The sequence below is a fragment of the Lytechinus variegatus genome, chromosome 15 (assembly GCF_018143015.1).
Source record: "Lytechinus variegatus isolate NC3 chromosome 15, Lvar_3.0, whole genome shotgun sequence".
In the NCBI taxonomy this organism is placed as follows: domain Eukaryota; kingdom Metazoa; phylum Echinodermata; class Echinoidea; order Temnopleuroida; family Toxopneustidae; genus Lytechinus; species Lytechinus variegatus.
Window position 1 is genome coordinate 5,965,838 of NC_054754.1, and position 21,914 is coordinate 5,987,751.

A 21,914-nucleotide genomic window follows, 5' to 3' on the forward strand; every position below is an offset into this window, starting at 1 on the left:
TTTTGGTTTTCTTTTGAAAGAGCTACTTCAGCTCCTTCAATTGTAAAAATATAAATCACAGTTCATGACTGCAAGCTAAACATAGAAGCTTCAAAGTTTATTCTCCTTTTTTCTGATCAGAAAACTGATAAGAATTTCTTAAGTTGCAAAAGTTTTCTTTTTCTTTTGTGGCACTCCCAACTTACTTTGGACTTTCCCCCTCCCATCTCCTTCCTTTCCAAGGCACTTATTTCGAGGTATATGTTTTCTAGATCTTAAGAAACACCTAATAGTCAGGCTGAAATAACAGAAGTGCCTTGGAAATTGATACATACGTACATTATATACAAATATCACATTACATTGTGCAAACCAATTTGAGTCGGTTCAAACCCCTTTTCAAACCTAGAAGTAGGCCTACAATAGAAAAGTTATTGAAATGACATTAATTAATGGAATCAAAGTGATATTACTCCAGTTGACCCCCCAAAATAGAAAAATGAAGTTCAATCTCTTTTGAAAATGAATGCCTTCGAAATGTAATATTACCAACTTGAGAGAAGGTGCAACTAATCATTTTTTCTTATCCTAGAACTAAAGTTAGACATTCAGTTCAAAATACATGTAGGAAAGTACTGTATCAGCGGTTGCCCCTCCCCCTCAAAAAAAAAGAAGAAAAGAAGATAATTGAATAAAAGTATGACCTCTGAAAGCACTTTTCATACCCCAAAGCACCAAGAACTAAAATAAGATATTTTCACAATGACTTGACAATCAAACCAGCTACTTGTACATGTAGGACCAAACATGTCTACACCGTACATGAAGCTCAATAAATATGTTCATTTCCTATGTAATCTTTTCCTGTTTAAAGCAATAGAGAAACTTGTACGAATTCATAAAAAAAACCTCCAAAACAATCTACAATTATTCATTTTCTTGAGTAAATGTAACAGCTGGGATATCTCAAGTTATATGCATTAAAGGGGAAGTTCATCCTGACAAAAAGTATATTGTAAAATAGCAGAAAAAAAAATATTGCCAAAAGCTTGAGAAAAATCCATGAAAGAACTAAAAAGTTATTAGAATTTTGATTATTCAATTTGTGATGTCTTTATTATGTGAGCAGGATTCCTACATAAGAAATGGTAAAAAATCAATTAAATGTCATTTTCTGAGAAAATTATTGAAAATGGTTTATATTGTACCTTCAGTATGTCAATAGACAAATCATTTCACATCCGATCATGAATAGAAAAAAAAGTCATCAGGAACCATTAAAAAATGAAATTCATGCATTTTATATTACATACATGTAACATACATGTAGGGGCAGCTGCTCATTTATGACGTCACAAATACCAAACTTCAAATTCTAATGAATCTTTAACAGATTTTCCTCAAAACTTCAACACTATTTTGGATCATTTTTTCTCCTATTTTCACAGCAAACTTTTCTTCAGGATGAACTTCCCCTTTAAGGGACCATTTTTGAAGAGACTTTATCCTGGCACTGGTCTGGAGTATCACATTCTAATTTAAATAAAAAGTGACCAATTATAATAATGAATCCCTTGATTAAGTTTTGTATTGGGTAAATAAAAGAAAATTTGATTTGTACGTCTATAACATGAATGATGCTTGGTTTCGTTTGATTACTTTACATTGACGAGTGGATACCATGCGCGAAAAAAGGATGTCTTTTTAACGATAGGGCACGTTACGTACGTAACGTGATATGGATATCAAAAACACCAAAATAATGAAAAAAGGGTGTCTATTTCGCTACATGTAGGAAAGCTATGGGTTTAGGGTCAAATTTTCGGGAATGATAAAACAAATTTAAAATGTTTGATAAAGGATGCCCCAACATTACGTGTTAAGAGTCCGATTTGGGCCAGTTGTGGAAGGTGGGCCCGTACGAAACCAAATGGTGTGAAAAAGGTTAACCGATGACCAACGGACCCGTACGTGACAATATATCGCTGTACTTGTCTAGGGGTTCATGTCAGGGAATACTTGCCAAGAGTATCGTTATGTTTTGAATACTTGTCAAGGGTAGGGTTTAAGACGCCAATACTTGTTAAGGGGTGCATTTTCAGAATATGGAAAATACGAGTTTAGGGTGCTTTTCGAGACCCCATGGTCGCGCATGGTATACACTCATCAATGGAAGTGCCCCCCCCCCTGGGGAACATGTTGATAATAGGTTTCATACTTGACAAATGCACCAAGCACTTATTCAGGCATACAACAAATTACCAGCATTCTTTTAAACAAGATACTCAAAGTACCTCATTATGATGTTGACTTGATTCGGGTGAATGGGCAAATAACCACCATTCATTATCATACATAAATTTATCGAAAAAATACAGCAAAACTATAGTACAGTACACAGTATGTTTACAGGTACAGGTGTATGAATTTAGCATCTCTTTTCATGTAATATATAAACAATACTTTGGGGGACGATCCAATAAATGCCTTCCTTTGTTAATTAAATAAACCTCCACGCTTCCTTTTCTATAAACAAAACACTGTCCCAAATCTGTTGTCCGTGCTTCTATTGTACTTTGCATACCTACATGTACGCTTCGATCAGTACACTTCTGACACATGAAATATGATTTTCCCTGGTTTGATAGTGTTTATACATATTTCTGGCCATTTGTTCAGTGAGTGTACAGCTGCATAAACCATTTAACATGATCTGTCCTCAATAGACAACTGTTCCCTTGATAAATCTATTTTGTGCTGCATCATTTTACTTTAATATTTGAGGGATTTTTTTTTAACACAGAGATTTACAAGTAAATAGTACTCATCAACTTTACTGTATTTAGATTGGAATTATGAAATATTATGAAGATTTGTTTTTAAGCAAATCTCTTTTTTATTCATTTTTAGATGCAAAAATAAGGTTTGGATTGCAAAATAGATCATGGATAAATGGGTGAATTAATCCTCACTTTCAAAGTTCTTGAGTCGCAGAGAAACATCTGTTGCAAAAAAAAAAATTTTTACTTGAATCCACTAGCGGACCTATGGGGGGCAGTCTGCCCCTACCCCACCCTGACGAGCTTAAAGGACCTTTTTTGCCCCCCCCCCTGACGAGCTTGAAGACTTTTTTGGGGTTGGCAAATTTTTTTGGCGGACGGTTTTGCCCCACCCCCCCCTGTGGAAAATCCTAGATACGCCACTTCTTGAATCATCTTCTGATATACATGTACATGGTGTATTAGCATTCTTAGCATTTGAATAGACACATACATGTACTTCTACCACAAGTACTTGAGCAATTTGAGCATGATACTGGTAAAAGATAATGTGATCAACATGTTCATTGTACATGGGCGCGTCGTGGTCTAGCGGTTCTGACTCTCGCCTTTTAAACAGAGGGTTGTGGGTTTGAATCCTAGCCAAGGCGTGTTTTCCTTCAGCAAGAAATTTATCCACACTGTGCTGCACTCGACCCAGGTGAGGTAAATGGGTACCTGGCAGGATTATTTCCTTGAATGCACTGAGCGCCGGTGATGGTAGCTCGAGCTAAAGCCCGGGTAATGATAGCAGCGCTTTGTATCCTCAGGCAAAAAGCGCTTTATAAATCCAGCTATCACATACTCAAATTGACTTTTTTCAGAAAACAGGCCCGGGAAATTATCACACAACTGTAAATTCTACTGAGAGGAGTTGACACAAAATTGAAAAAAAATGATTATGGATTTACTTCGTACACTTTCTTTTTGCCAGAGAAATAAAGCTTTTAATGATATCCAATTGAATGATTTAGCCATGGACAGTAATTTCAACTTTATTTAACTCTGAAAATTTGATTTTGAAAACTTTTTCCAATTATAAATTCTTTTCCAATTTTGTCCTACATGTCATGTATCGAATACAAATTTTCTTTTGCTTGCAAAACACTTGGATATTAAAAAAAATGATACAGTACATATTATTAAGTACACTGTACATGTAATGACTACAATTTTCTCATTCCATTCTCTAGTTGCCTTTTCCTGTTAAACCCCTTTGTGCAATAACTTTATAATGCATAACTGTGCTCTGGACTTAAGCACAGTCTTGATTTCTTTTGTAAAATGATTTTCTTTTTCTTGTTTAGATTATTTTGTTTGAATTTCTTCAATTCACCATGTTGCATATTTTTTGTGAGGGGAATCACTGTTCTGCCGGTCATAGGCTTTTATTGTAATTCCTAGGTCACATTTTACTGCTTTGTACTTGATGAAATTTATAATAAATGATCAGAAATGGAAAAAATCATAGTACATGTACATGTAATACACAATATTAAAATGTAACTTCACTTTTTAACAGTGATAGAAGAATATTTGATTTTACCACAAATTACTGTAACATAGGAGATAGGATACAAAACTTACCCGTTAATGTTTCCGATATTGTGCAATGATTGAGACGTGACAACTCATGTGATCATTCAGATAGTTTTGATTTCAACAATCGAATATAGATATATTGATTATAGTCTTCCACTTCCTCACCGTCTGCCTCACAAAACACCAATCGTTTCCTGAGTACTTTCCCTCAAAGTTCAAAGACCAAATACAACTCCACTGCGATGGATGGTGCTGGAATCCATACAAAAAAAAATATTGTAACTCGTTCAGTTGGAGTCAAGAGTCTACGAAAGACACTTGAGGATGAAATGCCGATTCTCCTGTAAACTTTTAAACAGAGCAGTTGCCAGTATACAGGGGTGGGCAATCCGCCAAAATCAAAAACATAATAAATAAAGATGTCTCTGTTGACTAATGAGGTTACGAAGACACCTTCAGTGTTGTAAAAAAAAACACTTAATTACCTCTTCAGCAAACTATGCTTACACAGTGGGGATATGCATAACGCAGAGGTAGTGAATTACAGTCACAAACTGTGTTGGAAGATTTGTTTAGAAGAATGTGCAAAACACGTTTCGTTCACTGAACTTCACTATGCAGAGTACATGCATGTGCAGTGGACAAAGTGTTGCTCTGAAAAGAGTAGAGGGTTCAACGGGAGTTCTGCACGAGACGGCGGTCTGCGGCACGTGTGACTGTCGAAGATTACGACTCACCGCAAGTACAACAGCAGTTTTAATAGGGTAATGCGCTAAATGCGGACAGTCCTCCCAGACTTGAGCAATTTGTTCCTCCCCTCTCCCTCTCTAACTCTCTGGATCTGTCTTAACTTTCCTCCAATACACTTGACCACCTCTCTTAGCTCTCTCAGTGTTTTCCCTTTCTTTCCTCCGTTTTTAATTCTCTCTGATCATCGATGTACATGTAAATATGCATTTTTCACCCTTCTCTGGTTCTCTCTGTATGAAACTCACTCTAAATTTTACCCCTGCCCTCCTCTTCCTCTCACCATTATCAATTTCCTCTATTTACTCTTTAATTATGTTCTCTCTACCCTCTCTCCTTTTCTCTCTACTATTTCTCTGTATACATGTACACTCTACCTCTTTCTCTCATTCCACCTTTCCCTACTTTCTCTCTCATTACATGTATATTGACTCTTCTCTTTACCCCTCTATCGCTATCTCTCTCTAATTCTTCCTCTCTTATCTTCTTCCCTTTCTCTCTACCTCTTCCTCTCTCTCCATCCGTCACTCTCTTTTCTTTCCTTGCCTCTCTCTCTGTTATTCATGGACTGACTCACAGTGAACAGACAGGACCGCTACTTCACAAGCACGCACTATTAAACTCAAGCTGATGGCACGAGTCACTCCAACACTTAATTTGTGATGGTGTAGTGACGACTGACTAATGCTCCCAGGCCAAGGAAATGTATTTTTGCAAAATATTGTTGGTTACCAATAGTTAAATGCAAATGTGGTCAATTTTACAGTGAAAAAAAGTTCACTATTCACTTTTCTAGTTGAATCCCACCAGTAAGAGATTGCAATTGACTACTTTGTACATAAATGTATAGTTCATGGTTTCAGTTAGGAAGCTAGGGTTTATTTTTTGTTGACAGCTTAAAAAAGAAGAAGAAAAGAGAATGATTAAATAAATTATGAAGAAAATACATCTGACAAATATGAAGAAGTATGATTGCTTGCACTGACTAGATTTACTGCATGGGTTTTGATTTGGGGGAGGGGGGAGACCCTAATCCATTTCTGCCATATTTTTGGTAAAAGGAAAGGTTTAAAAAAAAGTCAATATAAATCACTGGTAAATATATTTAAATGGGTGTATAGTCAGAGGAATTCATGTGTATGATGTGTAACTACAGGTACCATGCAATATCAAATTACTATCTGAGTATTGCTATGCCCCCCCCCTGAGTATATAAAACATAAATTTCTTATCTTTTGATGACTTGATGTGAAGTATTATGACACTTTGACACTTAAGTGATTTTAACTTAAATTACTCTACCAAGAAAATAATTTCTGAGTAAACCATATATAGCAAATGTATACATGTGGGCAATGCCACAGGTTGGTGGACATGAGCTTAAAAATTCAAATTCAATATTTTCTTTAATTTTTTAGTCCTCCTTACATGATAGTTTCAGGAACAAGAAATAAAAAGTTTATTTTCATATGTATACTTTGGAAAAAAATGGTCAAAGTTGTGTCTTCCATTCTGTACCAAAATACAAGAAAAATAGTGAAAAATGAAATATGCCTTATTTCCATTTTGTAATTGAAACAACATACCACTTTATATATTTCTGAAGTTTAGAAGAGTCAAATTACTTAAAATACACAACAGTTTTTCAAGTAAATTTGTAGTACTCATTCAAAAATGAATATTGCAACCTGCTTAGGTGATGTAACGTGAGTAACCAAAAAAACTGACTTTGTTTTCTGAGAGAAAAATTCTGCACAGTTAATTGTTGGCATTTTAAATTCTCTTCCTTCAAACAATCTTTGACACAGTGATGACTATCAAAATCATTAAAAAGTACAATTTTTTAATAAAAATGATGAAGAAAAACTGTAATGTGAGTAACTTTGTTACGTGAGTAACCATCATGTAATGTGAGTAACCAGTAAAAATTATTCAGTTAGGTAACATTTTCTGTGGGAAGTCAAGTTTTAAGTCTCATGGTGAATTGTGAAGTTATTTTTGATTAATTAAAAGCAAAATGAGGGTACACCTCTTTGATGTGACTCTTTGATCATCAAAATATCAGTGGTCATACAATAACACACAAAAAAAATGAATATTAGTAGAAGTATTCACAATGCGAGAGTGCAATAGTAAGACTTGGTTTCGATTAACCAAACTTTAAAGAGTGTTCGAACAACACATTAAATGCCCTTTATACCTGTAACCCTATCTAGGCCGGGGTATTTTGGGAGTTGATATGGCCTGGGGGGGTGGGAGGGGGGCCTTCCAGGCCCCCCTTGAGATCTCGGCCATTGGCCGCACAATCACGCCAAAAATTTGCATGCAGGTTGTCTTGGACATACTCTACAATACTATACAGTAATTTATTTCATGCAAATTGGTATTAAGCGATTATACTAATTTATGCATAATTAGTAAGCGAAATCATACTTTTCCCTCCTAATCCCTAATAAAGCTCCAATTGTTCCAATTTTTGGCATAAAATCTCCTTTTGATGTTCCTAACAATGAATTTTACACACATTATTGAATTTTTAATGACATGTGTGTTGTTAACCATACATGGACAAAATGTAACGTAACCGTAACGTGAGTAACCATATTATCTGCACCCCAAGTAAAAACCATGTGTTCTTTATTTTTTTAATTATATACAAAGTTTGTCTCCCTAATATACTTCTTTGAAATAGATATAATCAACTTTCATAAAAGCCTTGTATGAGGAGACTTTTCACTTATATCGACTTTTCATTTTATGCATGTCCAAACAATGTAACGTGAGTAACCGACACATTCCAAAGATTTGCCGGGAGCATAATAAAATTTCCCAAGTTTTGTTTTTATACTAAGGATAGTCAGACTGTGTACTTTGTTGTGATAAGGAGATGTTTAGTTCCTATCAATAATAATGGAGTTACAGCTCCAAGTATGAGTTAAGGTGTCTCCAAATGTAACGTGAGTAACCGTGGAATAGCCCATGTGTAATATCAGTTTTATGTAATGTCAGTTACTGACATGTATTGAAAGTTCAAATCAAAGAAAAGGAATTTAGAAAAAGAAAAAAGTTATTTTCATGGAAATGTACACACTGTACATTGCATACTGCCCCCGGGGGGGGGGGCACTTCCATTGACAAGTGGATACCATGTATGACCATGGGGTCTCGAAAAGCACCCTAAACACGTATTTTCCATATTCTGAAAATGCACTTCTACAAGTATTGGCATTTGAAACCCTATCCTTAACAAGTATTGGAAACAAAACGATACCAGAGCTGCCAACATGAACAAGAACATTTCAGTATTTTGGCGAGGAAAGCAGTATTTTCAAAGAAATACCATAGGACAACACATAAAACTGAAACTTAAGAAATCAGTATTTTGCATGAAACCGTCAGTATTCTTCTCATTTTTCAGTACTAAATACGGAAAATCCGTACTACTTGGCAGCTCTGCGATACCCTTGGCAAGTATTCCCTGAAATGAACCCCTAAACAAGTACAGCGAGTTATGTCACGGGTCCATCGGTCGTCGGTTTTACCTTTACACACCATTTGGTTTAGTATGGCCCACCTTCCACACCTCGCGTAAATCAGAGTCTAAACACGCAGTAATGGGGCAAAAAGGACATCCTTTATAAAACATTTCAATTTTATTTCATCATCCCCGCAAATTTGACCCTAAACACGTAGCATTCCTAGCGAAATAGATACCCTTTTTTCATTATTTTTGTGTTTTTGACACCCTTATCATGTTACGTACATAACGTGCTCTATCTTGAAAAAGACATCCTTTTTACATGTTTTTGGGGTCGCGCATGGTATCCACTTGTCAATGTAAGTGGCCCCCCGGGATACTGCCACATCAAACACTCTGAAAGAAACCCTGGACAGAAAATACAATGCACTTGATTCCACACACTTGACTTTCATGTGTTATCTCTATGGCAAAGTTCAGTGTAAATATGTCAGTTTACCAGCACGGGCATGGACAATTATAACAAATTATTCAATATTTTGACACAGCATAACCTACATGTAGTAATGAAGGTACATAATATTTAACTCATCATTTTATCTGGGGATGAGATATTTCAATTTTACCGAACATCCTCAAATTATGTCGTTTTTGCGTAAAGTTTAATACCGTTTGCTCGTTGAATCGTAAAAAATGTGTTTGCATTGAAAAACTTGGTATCGGTTTATAGTTTATACACCACGGTTCACTTTATTTACTCTGTCAAAACCAAACTCCCGTCATTTGTTGTTTGAGAGATACAATGAAAGGTGAGTAAAATTGTGCCGTGTAACATCAGCTACCATGAAAATACTTTCAGAGAGCAATTTCAAAAGCCAAAATCAATTATAAAGGCTTCCGATATTTGGAGCAAAAAAAAAAGCTTTTGGTAAACGCCCAGTATTCAGTCACTTGAGGGAAAATCAGTATAAGTAGACTAAATATACAATTAATTTGTTAATCCACAATATCAACAGAAAAAATTCAATAAAACTTTTTGTATCCTAAATTTATTTCATGATTCATGTGTAAAAATGTAAAGACTGCAACAAAAAAAAAGTTAAGAGGAATACATTGCTCTTAAAAGAAGTTTTACATTGAAAAGAATGTCCCCAGATAAGGAGCAAAATATCTGTGCCACCATTAACAAATTCACACACTTAAAAGGATGGTCCGGGCTGAGAGTATTTATAGCTTAATAAATAGAGTAGAATTCACTGAGTAAAATGTCCCAAAATTCATCGAAATCTGATAACAAGTAACAAACTTATTGAATTTTAAAATTTTAGCAACATTTTGTGAAAATAGTCATCATGAATATTCATTAGGTGGGCAGATGATGTCACATCCCCACTTGTTCTTTTGTTTTTTATTATATGAAATTAGGTTTATTTAATTTTTTTCCTCCAAGAACTAGAAAAATTGGATTGACAACTGAAAATTTGCATTCTATATTTGATGCAGTATTTGGTACCCTGGGGTACCAAATAATAAACCGCCATTTTGTTGAATTATTTATTTTATTTTTTGCGCTGTACCCTGGGTTACCAAAAATGTGTACAAGTATATTTTAATGTTATGTAGAGATTTTTTTTTTCTTTTTAGTGATCTTATGTAACAATTAATGCATGCAAATGATAACTTTATTCTATTTGTTTACTATTATTGGCATAAGATTGTATCAAAGAAAGGAAATAGGCGTTGTGATCATTGTCTCCATCATTGTCATGATTGTCGCACCGATCGCACGACAGGATCACCATGACAACAATGTAACTGTACACTATTACAACACGAGATGGCGCTGCACAACGCCGTACCCCGGGGTACTACGGTACCCCGGTGTACGGCGTGGTGCATCATTTATTGCTGCAACTTATCTCATTATAAGGGAGACATATTATTCACACAAGTATGAAATAATGAAAAAAATATGATTTTATGTAATAACATAAGAAAACAGAAAGTGGAGATGTGGTATCATCAGCAGGAAAACAAAATATTGCTAAACTTTAATTAAACTTCAATAACTTTATTATTTGTTATCCGCTTTTGATGAAATTTTCAACATTTTGCTCAGTGAATTCTACTCTACATGAATGTATTAAATTACAGTTTTGGTAATGATCTCAAAATGACTTTTGACAGAATCTAATATAATGACCACCCAAGTGTCTGTTTGTATGAATAAAAAATATGTGCCAAAGGATTCTGGAAGAAATTGTGTAATTGCTGAGAAATAAGCACAGATTTGGTCACTTCCGTCGGGTCTTTATTCCAGCAATATTAATACACTGTCCCACGTGTGCCTATCTGTGTTGGTGATCTTCAGTGTGAACATTTTTCAGAGTAGATTTCAAGATTTCACAAGGTTCAGTTTTATGTAACTGTAGCAGATCTAGATCCTCGATGATATGCTGACAATTAAGCCTGGTTTTACAGACTTTCTCATGAAATCAGTGTTTACTTCAACTACAGGCATTTCTCTTTAAGATATAAATATTTTAAAGAGAAATTCCAGTAGTTGCTTCAGTTAACACTGATTTCATGAGAAAGTCTGTAAAACAAGGCTCAATTGCCAGTATATCATCGAGGATCTTGATCTGGTACAGTTACATTAACTGGACTTTGTGAAATCTTGAAATCTACGCTGAAAAATGTTCACACCGAAAATCCCCAACACAGATAAGCGCACGTGGGACAATGTATAATTATTGCTTAGGGCGTCGGGCCCGACGCCCTACCCGAATCCCGTGCTTATTTACTGATTTCTCAGCAATTACACAATTTCTTCCAGAATCCTTTGGCACATGCATTTTATTTATACAAACAGACACTTTAGTGGTCATTTCATTGGATTCTGTACGAACTCATTTTTATATCGTTACCAAAACTAGCATTTACCTTTAAGCCTGAACCATCCCTTAAAAAAATGATACACACAAATACTCAGGTAAGCAAATACTAAGCGAGTGTCAACACATGGCAAGGATAATGTGATGCCCTGTATCTCCTTGCTGAAGGCACATTTCAGCTGCAGTAAAGAGAACATCTAGCATGTACATGCAGGAAGTTCTCTTCACAAACTAAATTCAATTGTACAAGCAGTCAGCAGACACAATGGGTGATTTCAAGTCCGGTGTTGGCCTTGGTGTTGAAATTTTGATTTCAAATTCAAATTTATTTATTTCACTTCCATAAAAAAAAAACAAATTGTATACCATATATAGAAACATAAATATTTGTATCCATTGCAAAAAAATAAAAATACACATGTTGTGAAAAAACTTACTCAGAATTTGTAAAACTGTTCCAGATCACTAGTGAGTGACTATTCGGGAACATCTTTCATTTCGTGTTTGGTGATATAATCGTGTAAAAATTGACCTAACACCAACACCAAAAGGTCAACACTGAACTTGAAATCACCCATTGGACATTTGCAAGTGCCTAAACCATTTCCATGTGCTATTAAAGAAAACAAAGAAGTGAAAAACCATGATGACACTGACCACTTGAGAAGTTGAGAGATCAGTTTGACCAATTTAAAAACTCAAGTGATCAGTGCCTGTTTACCTGAGCAAATACCTGAGCACTATTACCAAATGTAGGCCTATGGTTAGAACTACCCCTCATCAATCACATAATTTCCTAAGCATCGTATAGACTGCGAAAATATTTATCAGTTTTAACCTAATTTTCGTCTCATTCGTATGGAATATTGAGCAAATCAGAATCCCATGTTTAGATAGACAACTCTGATTCTATTTGCATATATACATGTATATCAGCGAAAACGAAATATGAATGCAACGATTTCACATTTGCTCATTTGCACCCTTTTTTTAAACTGACCACTTGCTATATACCCCACTTGATGGTCGATTCTTGTCGTGGTGGCAAAATATTTCAACACTTCAAATCACTTCTACAATGTATGATGTCACAATGCCAAGTTATTGTCTCACTACTTCCACTGTGAGCTCCGGCACTTGATTGAATTTTAAGGTAGGAAAGAGTCGGTTAATTAAGAGCCGCAAGAAACTTCTATCCTTCACATGCACACACAACAAAATAAACCCATCCCTAATCAAATCGCGCGATTTGTGTCTGTCGCCAAACGAAAGACAATGAAATCAAGATGGCGACTTAAACAACGCGGCTATTTTTCATGTCTTTTCAAAGATTTATCTCTTTTTTTTAATGAATTGTTTAAAAATGAAATCAATATCGTAGAAATGTCGGAAATGAAGTTGTATCCCATATATATACATGATTTAGGCAATTAGGGCTAGATCTTTAAAAAAAAAGTACATATCTCGGGGGCGAAAGTTTGAGGGTTTTTTGGCGGTGCGTGTAGATGAATGCATTCGAATCCCTGGCTTCGTTGAGAGTAGCATACGTTAGTAAATGATTTTTACTCTAGAAGCCTCCTGTGATCGATCCTGGCTAAATTGTGAATTATAAATACATGTAGCACTCCAAATTAAAGGGGAATATGCACTTACCTCAATTATGGATGAAAGTCTATCGTGACAGGCACGGGCACAAACTGGACCATCAAAAACAGGAAAAGTTAGAAGTCTATGTCGCGTTCGTTTTGGTATCGATCGGCTATTTTGTTTACAATTTTGACAGGAGGAGAACGAACGAGACAAGAACTTTTCCTTTAATTTGAGAGTCCAGTTTGTACCTCGATGATGTCAGGAATTCGGCGTCCAAACGATATAGACCTTCATCCATATAATCGAGGTAAGCTTATTTTTTTCCCTTTTGGCAGCCCCCTTTTATTTGGAGTGCTATTGCAACCAAATTCCACCCCATTTTAGAGAGTATATGTTTGACTAGTAATACACGGACGAGTAAGCCGTATTCATCACACCAAATTGCGGGCGTGGGACTGGGCAAAATTTCAGGAAATCATTTTTCTGAAATGTTTTAATATTAACATGGTACTAAATTAGCATGATTAGAGGCAATACGCCATTAGTAAAATTTGTTGTAGATTTATGCATACCTTACCTGACTTGATCTTTTTTATCGAGAAAACTGTTTTCCCGTCTGTAAACTGCTAATTTCCTCGAATGGTACGGCTTCACTTTCAAACGCAAGATTCCCATTCATCCACAGTTTCTTAGCGATGGCGTCACTAATTTGCATAAACGGCATTTACAATACCATGACAGTCGCCCATAAACAAATTCGCCCGATAGTGGTTTAGTGCCGTGCTTGCTGCTGTTGAAGGGCTATTAAAAACGCGGGCGTTCGAATGGCTGGGATGGGAAAGGTGCAAAACAGAATTTAGAAATAAAGTTAGACGTCCTCAACGGGCTGAAAACCATAGTTTGAACAGATAAATAAAATTGAGACAACTCTCAAACATTGAAAAATGAGTCGGAACAAAATTAGGCCTATCGGTTTAACTCTTTTGGGGCTCTTTTGCCAAAGAGAACTTATCGATATGTCCTTTCTTCTGTTCCTAGGCTCTCTTCCTTCTACTCTCCCCCCGGGGGGGCCACTTACATTGACGAGTGGATACCATGCGCGACCAAAAAAACACGTAAAAAGGATGTCCTTTTCACGATAGAGCCCGGGGGGCCACTTACATTGACGAGTGGATACCATGCGCGACCAAAAAAACACGTAAAAAGGATGTCTTTTTCACGATAGGGCACGTTACGTACGTAACGTGATAAGGGTGTCAAAAACACGAAAATTATGAAAAAAGGGTATCTATTTCGCTAGGAAAATTACGTGTTTAGGGTCGAATTTGGGGGATGATTAAACAAAATTAAAATGTTTTATAAAGGGTGTCCTTTTTGCCCCAACACTTCGTGTTTAGAGTCCGATTTGCGCGAGGTGTAGAAGGTGGGGTCGTACTAAACCAAATAAGGTAAAGCCGACGACCGAAGGACCGTAACAATAAAACATTCATGTACTTGTTTAGGGGTTCATTTCAGGAATATTTGCCAAGAGTATCCATAGGCGGCGGAAGCGGGGGGACGTGTCCCCCCCTAAATTTTAGGTGGGGGGGACGTTCCCCCCCTAAATTTTGTTTTGATAACCTTTTTTTTTTTTTTTTTTTTGCTTGTCAATTTTTTTTCCTGCGTCCCCCACTAAATTCACGTGGACCCCCTTGACACGTGTGTTGTCCCCCCCTAAAATTTAGGTTGATTACCTTTTTTTTTTTTTTTTTTTTTTTTTTTTTTTTTGCTTCTCAAAAATTTTTGGGGCGCTTGTCCTATTTTTTACATGTGTCCATCCCAAAATTTCAGTTGGACACCCCCTAAATTTATTGGCTTCCGCCGCCAATGAGAGTATCGATTTGTTTCCTATACTTGTTAAGGGTAGGGTTTCACACGCCAATACTTTTCAGAATATGGAAATTACGTGTTTAGGGTGTTTTTCGAGACCCCATGGTCGCGCATGGTATCCACTCGTGAATGGAAGTGGCCCCCCCGGGCGATAGGGCACGTTACGTACGTAACGTGAAAAGGGTGTCAAAAACCATTATGAAAGATTTCTGCCTAAATGAGACAGAAAATCGTGTACAACTCTTGAACGCACACACAGGTCACGGAGTGACCCTGAGTGCAAACAGCTGACTGTGTTACAACGTAGGGGTGATACATTTTCGCAATAGGTGTGATCAAACTCACTGGAGGGACTTTAATTCACTTATAACAAAGAAATGTGTACTACAGTACTCCTGTTGAATGCTCTGATGAAAATTATATGAGTTTCACATGCATTTGAACGGGAGGACAAGATTATTGTATATATCGAGTGCATTATCCATAAATCATACTACCATTGCGACCCCTGCCCGGCCGATGGTTCAGGCATGACGATCCTGAGTGACGTCACCGATAGAGACCTCAAATGCCAGGACAGCCTATTCGACAACTAACTTCATCTAGTAAAAAACACGTATTGAAGATATCCAATGGGAAAATGGCTTTCATTTTCATGAAATATACATTCCGTTCCTCAATAAATCTTTAACCCCGTCGTTAACTGCCCATTCATTCTCGAGCAATGGGGGAATGAATACAGAGTGTCTCAAAGTTTGTGTGAAAAAAAAGGTGCATTTTCCATAGAACTTCTGCCAAAAAGCAATGCGTAAGGGAAAGATTAGCCCCAAAACACGAATAGATGAGTTAATCAAATGGAATGAATCATGAAAATCAGTGAAATATAGTTTCTCCTGTACTCATTACTGAATACCCCGACTTGATACGATTAATTTTTCCCCCTCTCCATCAACTTTTAAGAAAAAGGGTGCATATTTTCATAAAAATATCATGTGTTATATCGACGGACGCCCGTGCGTACGAGCAGGAGGAAGCCAAATGTCTCGTATTTTTCATAATGCAAAAATTATGAAAAAAGGGTATCCATTTCGCTAGTAAAATTACGTGTTTAGGGTCGAATTTGCGGGGATGATAAAACAAAATTAAAATATTTTATAAAGGATGTCCTCTTGCCCCAACACTACTTGTTTAGAGTCCTATTTGCGCGAGGTGTAGAAGGTGGGGTCGTACTAAACCAAATAAGGTAAAGACGACAACCGTGAAAGGACCCGTAACAATAAAACATTCCTTTACTTGTTTAGGGGTTCATTTCAGGAAATATTTGCCAAGAGTATCGTTTTGTTTCCAATATTTGTTAAGGGTAGGGTTTCACACGCCAGTACTTGTTAAGGGGTGCATTTTCAGAATATGGAAATTACGTGTTTAGGGTGCTTTTCGAGACCCCATATGGTCGCGCATGGTATCCACTCGTGAATGGAAGTGGCCCCCCCGGGATTCTCCCCTTCGTGTTGTTATGCACGGTTGTTGCTGTTTTTTATGTAGTTCTTCTCCTTGTTCTTTTTCCTCCTTTTAGTCTCCTCCTCATGTATTCACCGTTATTTTCCCCTCTTCTCCCGTTCTTTCGAGTCTTAATTCTTATATGGAAAACTAGCGGCCGACAGAAGGTCCTCGCGGCCGACAGAAGGTCCTCGCGGCACGCACACGCAGAATCCCCTTGCATATACCCCGGGCATCAGGCTTTTTTCACAATGTATCAAGGACAAGCGTTGATTCAGATAGAATTTCCGCCCCCCCCCCTGAAATGAATGTTAACAACTTCTTCTATATCAGATGACAATAATATTTTTTTACATACAATTGGTAGGAAATATGGCACTTTAAATCACTCAAAACCATCCACTAGTGCAGGAATATGTATATGGGTTAGGGGGACATTTTTATAGTACCCGGGTGGATTACATCCGTCGTCAAATCGGTGGGTGATGGTATCAAAAATTTTCGCCCAGATTATAATAAGGGCACATTGTAAGGCAAATACTCATGAAAGAACCATGGAGATTGGTTAATAAAAAATAGGGCACTTTTATCATCAAATCAGAGGAGGCCGATGTCCGAAAAGCAAGGCTACACTCGACGTGCATGCAACATTGACAGAGCTTTTGTGTACGTCGGTGTGTTGTTCGAGTCACCAACCAATTAACCAACCTGAACTTTTTGCAAAGGCGGTGAAACAGTTCTCACTGAGCATGCAAGATCGGACATTCGGATTTTAGTGTCAGAACAAGTTCTTTAATAGCCCCGATTTGCCTCACTAAAATTTAATACTTTGCTCAAGTCGGCCTATAAAGTTCAGCTGACATGCGTAAAAGAAAGAATGGGTTCCTATATGCAGCAGAAACATTGCTTAGTTTTTGTACCCAAGCCCGGTAGGCCTATATACCCAGATTATCATACAGGATATTTTTTCTTGGACGAGAAATATTTTTATATTTACCGAGTTGTGCTTAGGACGAGGTGCTTGGCGCCCTTTATTGACTTTGCGCCACAGCAGCTGTTTTCCCAACGATGTCTTGCGTAATGACTCATTCATTCATAGGCTATTGTTTACATGGACATCAATCGGACCCACCCAAATCGACTGAGCGCTCCGAGTTCAAGAAAGTTTCCATTGGACCCGCCCACTTTATTGACGATTGACAAGGAGCGCAAGGGACTGAACTATGATACCCCGCCCACATTCAAGAAATCACACATTAAGTTGTGTAATTCTTTCTTTTAAACAACATAATGGGGTAAGATCTTTGACGTGTTTCAACAACAACAAATTATTCAAACACCGCTCATATTCATTTTCAATTATAACAGAAGGCCAAAATGGCATAATTCATGAGTTACTTTTTTCAAACATTTTTTTTACATATGAAAATTAATCATACTTCTTATTTTACTACTACTACTACTACAACTACTACTACTACTACTACTACTACACTACTACTACTACTACACTACTACTACTACTACTACTACTACTTCTACTACTACTACTGCTTCTGCTACTGCTACTCCTACTACTACTACTACTACTACTACTACTACTGCTACTACTACTACTACTACTACTACTACTACTACTACTACTACTACTACTACTACTACTACTACTACTACTACTACTACTACTACTACTACTACTACTACTACTACTACTACCTACTACTACTACTACTACTACTACTACTACTACTACTACCTCTACTGCTCCTCCTCCTCCTGGGGGCCACTTACATTGTCGAGTGGATCATGCGCGACCAAAAAACATGTAGAAAGGATGTCTTTTACAAGATAGACACGTAAATAATTGGAGCAAAGCATGTTCTTCTATCTGAAACTTCATGTCACATTTATTGAGTTTCTTGGAATGTAAAAATAAATGAAATGCTTTATAAAGCCAGCAACATAGGAGCATTTCATGAAACAGTCTGCAGTTTTCACTGACGATCACTGAGCCAATCAGATGCATGGATATCAGTAGCTTATAACCAATAGCTAAAAAAATCACAAACCACATGTACTTGCTTCATGAAATGCTCTCTGAGACTGGATGGAGTTGAGGCCAGGGACCCTGTTTCATAAAACTTGTCAAAATCACAAACCTGCGGAAACAATTTAAAGCTACTGAAATCATTCCATTTGATTGGCTGATAATAAACTTTTAGAAATTTTGCATAAGACTTTATGAAACAGACCCTGGGTTTTTTTCAAATCCTTCTTGTAATACATATATCACTGGAACTACATTTCTTTGGCAACAAAATCCTTGGTTTAAGCAAAGGTGACAAAAGAACAAACAAAACACTACAAAACAATACAAATGAAAACATTTTAAGTCGCTTCAGTACCAAACATACTTGAGTATTACTATCCACGGTTCAGGAATACCGAGTGCCCCAACTCCGCCCACGCGCTCAACCAATATGAATGTCCTATTAATTTTTATCTTTGATCAATCCCTATAGGCAAGGGTTTCATAATGAAGGACCTTAGATGCTTATATAACACAAAATACTTCACAATGGGTACTCCAACCTGTAGATATATAGAGAGGGTAAATTTCAATGAGCAAAATGCTGAAAAGTCATCAAAATCTGATAAAAAAAATATTTTGTCAAAGCAGTTATGTGCATGCCATCATCCAGTGGCGTAATGAGCAAAAAAAATGTTGAGGGGGCACGATATGGTGTTTCGCGTTAAGTTAATAAGTTGCGAGTGAATGAAGCAAGTGAGCAAAAATTTCAATGTTTTTATTTCAAAAATCCAAGTTTTTGATAGATTTTGACATAATATTCAGAAAATAATGTCACCCTCATTCCTCTCCTTATTCTTGGTCGTGAAAAATTGGGGGGGGGGGGAAGAGCCCCCCTTATCTTTACGCCCGTGCCATCATCACTATGCAATAAGTGAGGTGGTTTTATCAAGCCCCTACTTTCCCTTTTCTTATTGTTGCAGTACATAGAATTCAACTTTTCTACAACAATTTCACCCAAATTGAACAGATTTCTACAGGCCCAATAGATTTTACAAGAGACAGACTCCCCTGAATCCTATACCATCTTTTCAATAAAACAAAAAATATAATCTTATCTGACTCTATTACAATTAAATTATCAAAAAATGTTTTACTATTGACTGTTAAGCATGCACAATGGCAAGCAACATACAGCACATATAAATCAAATGCAATTTGATAAGAAACAAATTATTCTTTCCTAATTCTCAGTACTGTCTTAAACCTCATTATAAAGAAAACAATTATTGCAACTAGTATATTGCAATTGATGATATTGAAAATGAGCAGAACTTCAAAATTACAAATAAATGTAATTGTGTCATAAATGCATCAATTGAAATAAGTTCAATAGAAATATATATCTGCTATCACATCATTGAAATATCTCAGATTTCCTTTGATGACTACTAATATTTTCAGAAGACTTTCCATCATATCTAAAGGGTGTTTCATAAAGTTGTTCATAAGATACAAGCAACTTTATAAACGAATGACTTGTGACCCTTTCTTGTGGTACATGATATACAACAAATTTGCGTAGGTGTTGATCCAGTTTCTAATAAAGGATCACCAGTCACTTGCAACTTATGAACAGCTTTATGAAACGCCCACCAGATATCGCATTTGTATCAAAAGCACATCTGATTTTGAATCATGAAGAAAAGGAACTTCAATTTCCAAATTTGAAATTGAATATTTGTAACAACCTATAATTCAATTTCAGTGAGATTAGAAAAATACATCAAATACATTTTTAAGCTCATTCTCAAACAACAAAATACAATTTCCATATCATTTCTATATAATCTGTATATAAAATATAAAATCTAGCACTGATTTTGCATTTACTGGTATTAAGCATAAATTTTGAGGAAAAAAAAAGGAGTTGCATAAATTAAGTACTCTAATACTTGATTGCAAATAAAGGCACAGCAGCAATATACATTGATTCTCAGTTACATTATAGCACAATTTTAGGGTTTTATGCCAATTTAATTGGCCTTCTCAATACTCACCCAATCTCTCTCTCTCTATCTCTCTTTATCTCTCATCTACTTCTTTGTCAAACTGCACAATTGATAATATCAATAAACGTGCATGGTAGACATATTCTAAAACATGGTCCAATATTGGGAAGATAAATTAATGACATCAAAATGAACATCATGTCACAACTTTGTTACTTGATGTCGTAAAAGATTTCTTTATCACGTCAGGGGGGTGTTTCATGAAAGGACTTGTCGGACGTCTTATCCGACAAGTCCCATTTTATCCGACAGTTACCATAGGAACAGTGACTCTCAGCCAATCAAAATCATGGAAAGATGTCAGATCTGACAACTTGTCGGATGATAATATTGATGAAACGCTCCCAGTCGAGTGACAGATTATTTTGTGCTAACTTTTAAAAAAGAACATGACTGGGTACCTGGCAAGATTCTTTGAATGCACTGAGCACTGGATGGAAACTGGCTTAGGTAGTAATAATAGTGCACCTTCAAATAGGTTATTTCTAGATAGATAACTCTATACATGTAGAAATGCTTGTTATTGGATCACAGATTATTTTTTTCACCGAAATCAAAATGCAAGTTGCTTGCCTTGCAACATGTTTTTTATTTCTTATCCCTTTGACCTGATCAGGAGAAAATTTAATAGGGGCTCGGGGCACTTTTGTCCTTGAAATGCTTAAAAGAGCCTGAGAAAGAGCCCCCGAAAACCCCATTTATTGCAATGTTAAATCTTATAAATGTTGCGGATTTAGTAGTAGTGAAACATAGCTCCCCCCCCCCCCGCAATAAAAATGATCTTAATTGATTTTAGCCTGGATCTGATTAATAAAAAAAAATGGTTGCTGAGCTTAAAGTAGCCTCATGTCTGAAGTGATTTTGGAAAAGAGCCCCACCCCCCCAAAAAAAAACCCTATTCACTTAATGTTAAAGCTTATCTATTGTTGCATATTTAGTAGTGAAACGTAGCCTCCCAAAATAAAAAGATGGTTTTTAGCCAGGATCTGATACAAAAAACTGTTGCAAAGCTAAACGTTGCCCTACGTCTGAAGCTCTGCTATAAAGATGTTTCAAAAGGCTCTATGAAACATTGCATTTTTCCTTTGCTCTATAAGGTTATGAATTTGCATGAATACATCCGGTTTAGAATAAAAAAAATGCAGTTTTACAATGATAATAAAGGATTTATAAAAAGTAAATTAAAGTAATGACTTATCCACCTTTTTAGGTGCTCAAGGCGTTCCTATTGCCCCTGCTAAGCTAGTCTACCAATTCTGGTGCTCATGGCTTTTTGAGGAATTACTTCCTGCCGGTACCCATTTACCTGACATGGGTCGAGTGCAGCACAATGTGGATAAATTTCTTGAAGGAAAACATACCATGGCTGGGAATCGAACCCACGTCCCCCAGATTGAA

At 36.5% G+C, this 21,914-nt stretch overlaps 1 protein-coding gene across 5 annotated transcripts in view; it reads right to left on the reverse strand.

Annotated features, from left to right (window-relative positions):
- The window catches only part of LOC121429143 (neogenin-like), a 114,862-nt gene extending 100,981 nt beyond the window's left edge, over nucleotides 1-13,881 (reverse strand). Inside the window, exons 1-2 of one of the 5 annotated variants that reach the window (XM_041626068.1) lie at nucleotides 13,627-13,880; nucleotides 4,386-4,592 (exon numbers count right to left, since the gene is read on the reverse strand). The gene's annotated coding sequence lies outside the window, so the exon portion shown is untranslated. Of the gene's footprint in view, nucleotides 1-4,385; nucleotides 4,593-13,621 lie in introns of all 5 variants that reach the window. The other 4 variants (XM_041626069.1, XM_041626070.1, XM_041626065.1 and 1 more) reach the window with 4 other exon arrangements.
- Nucleotides 13,882-21,914: the final 8,033 nt, after the last annotated feature.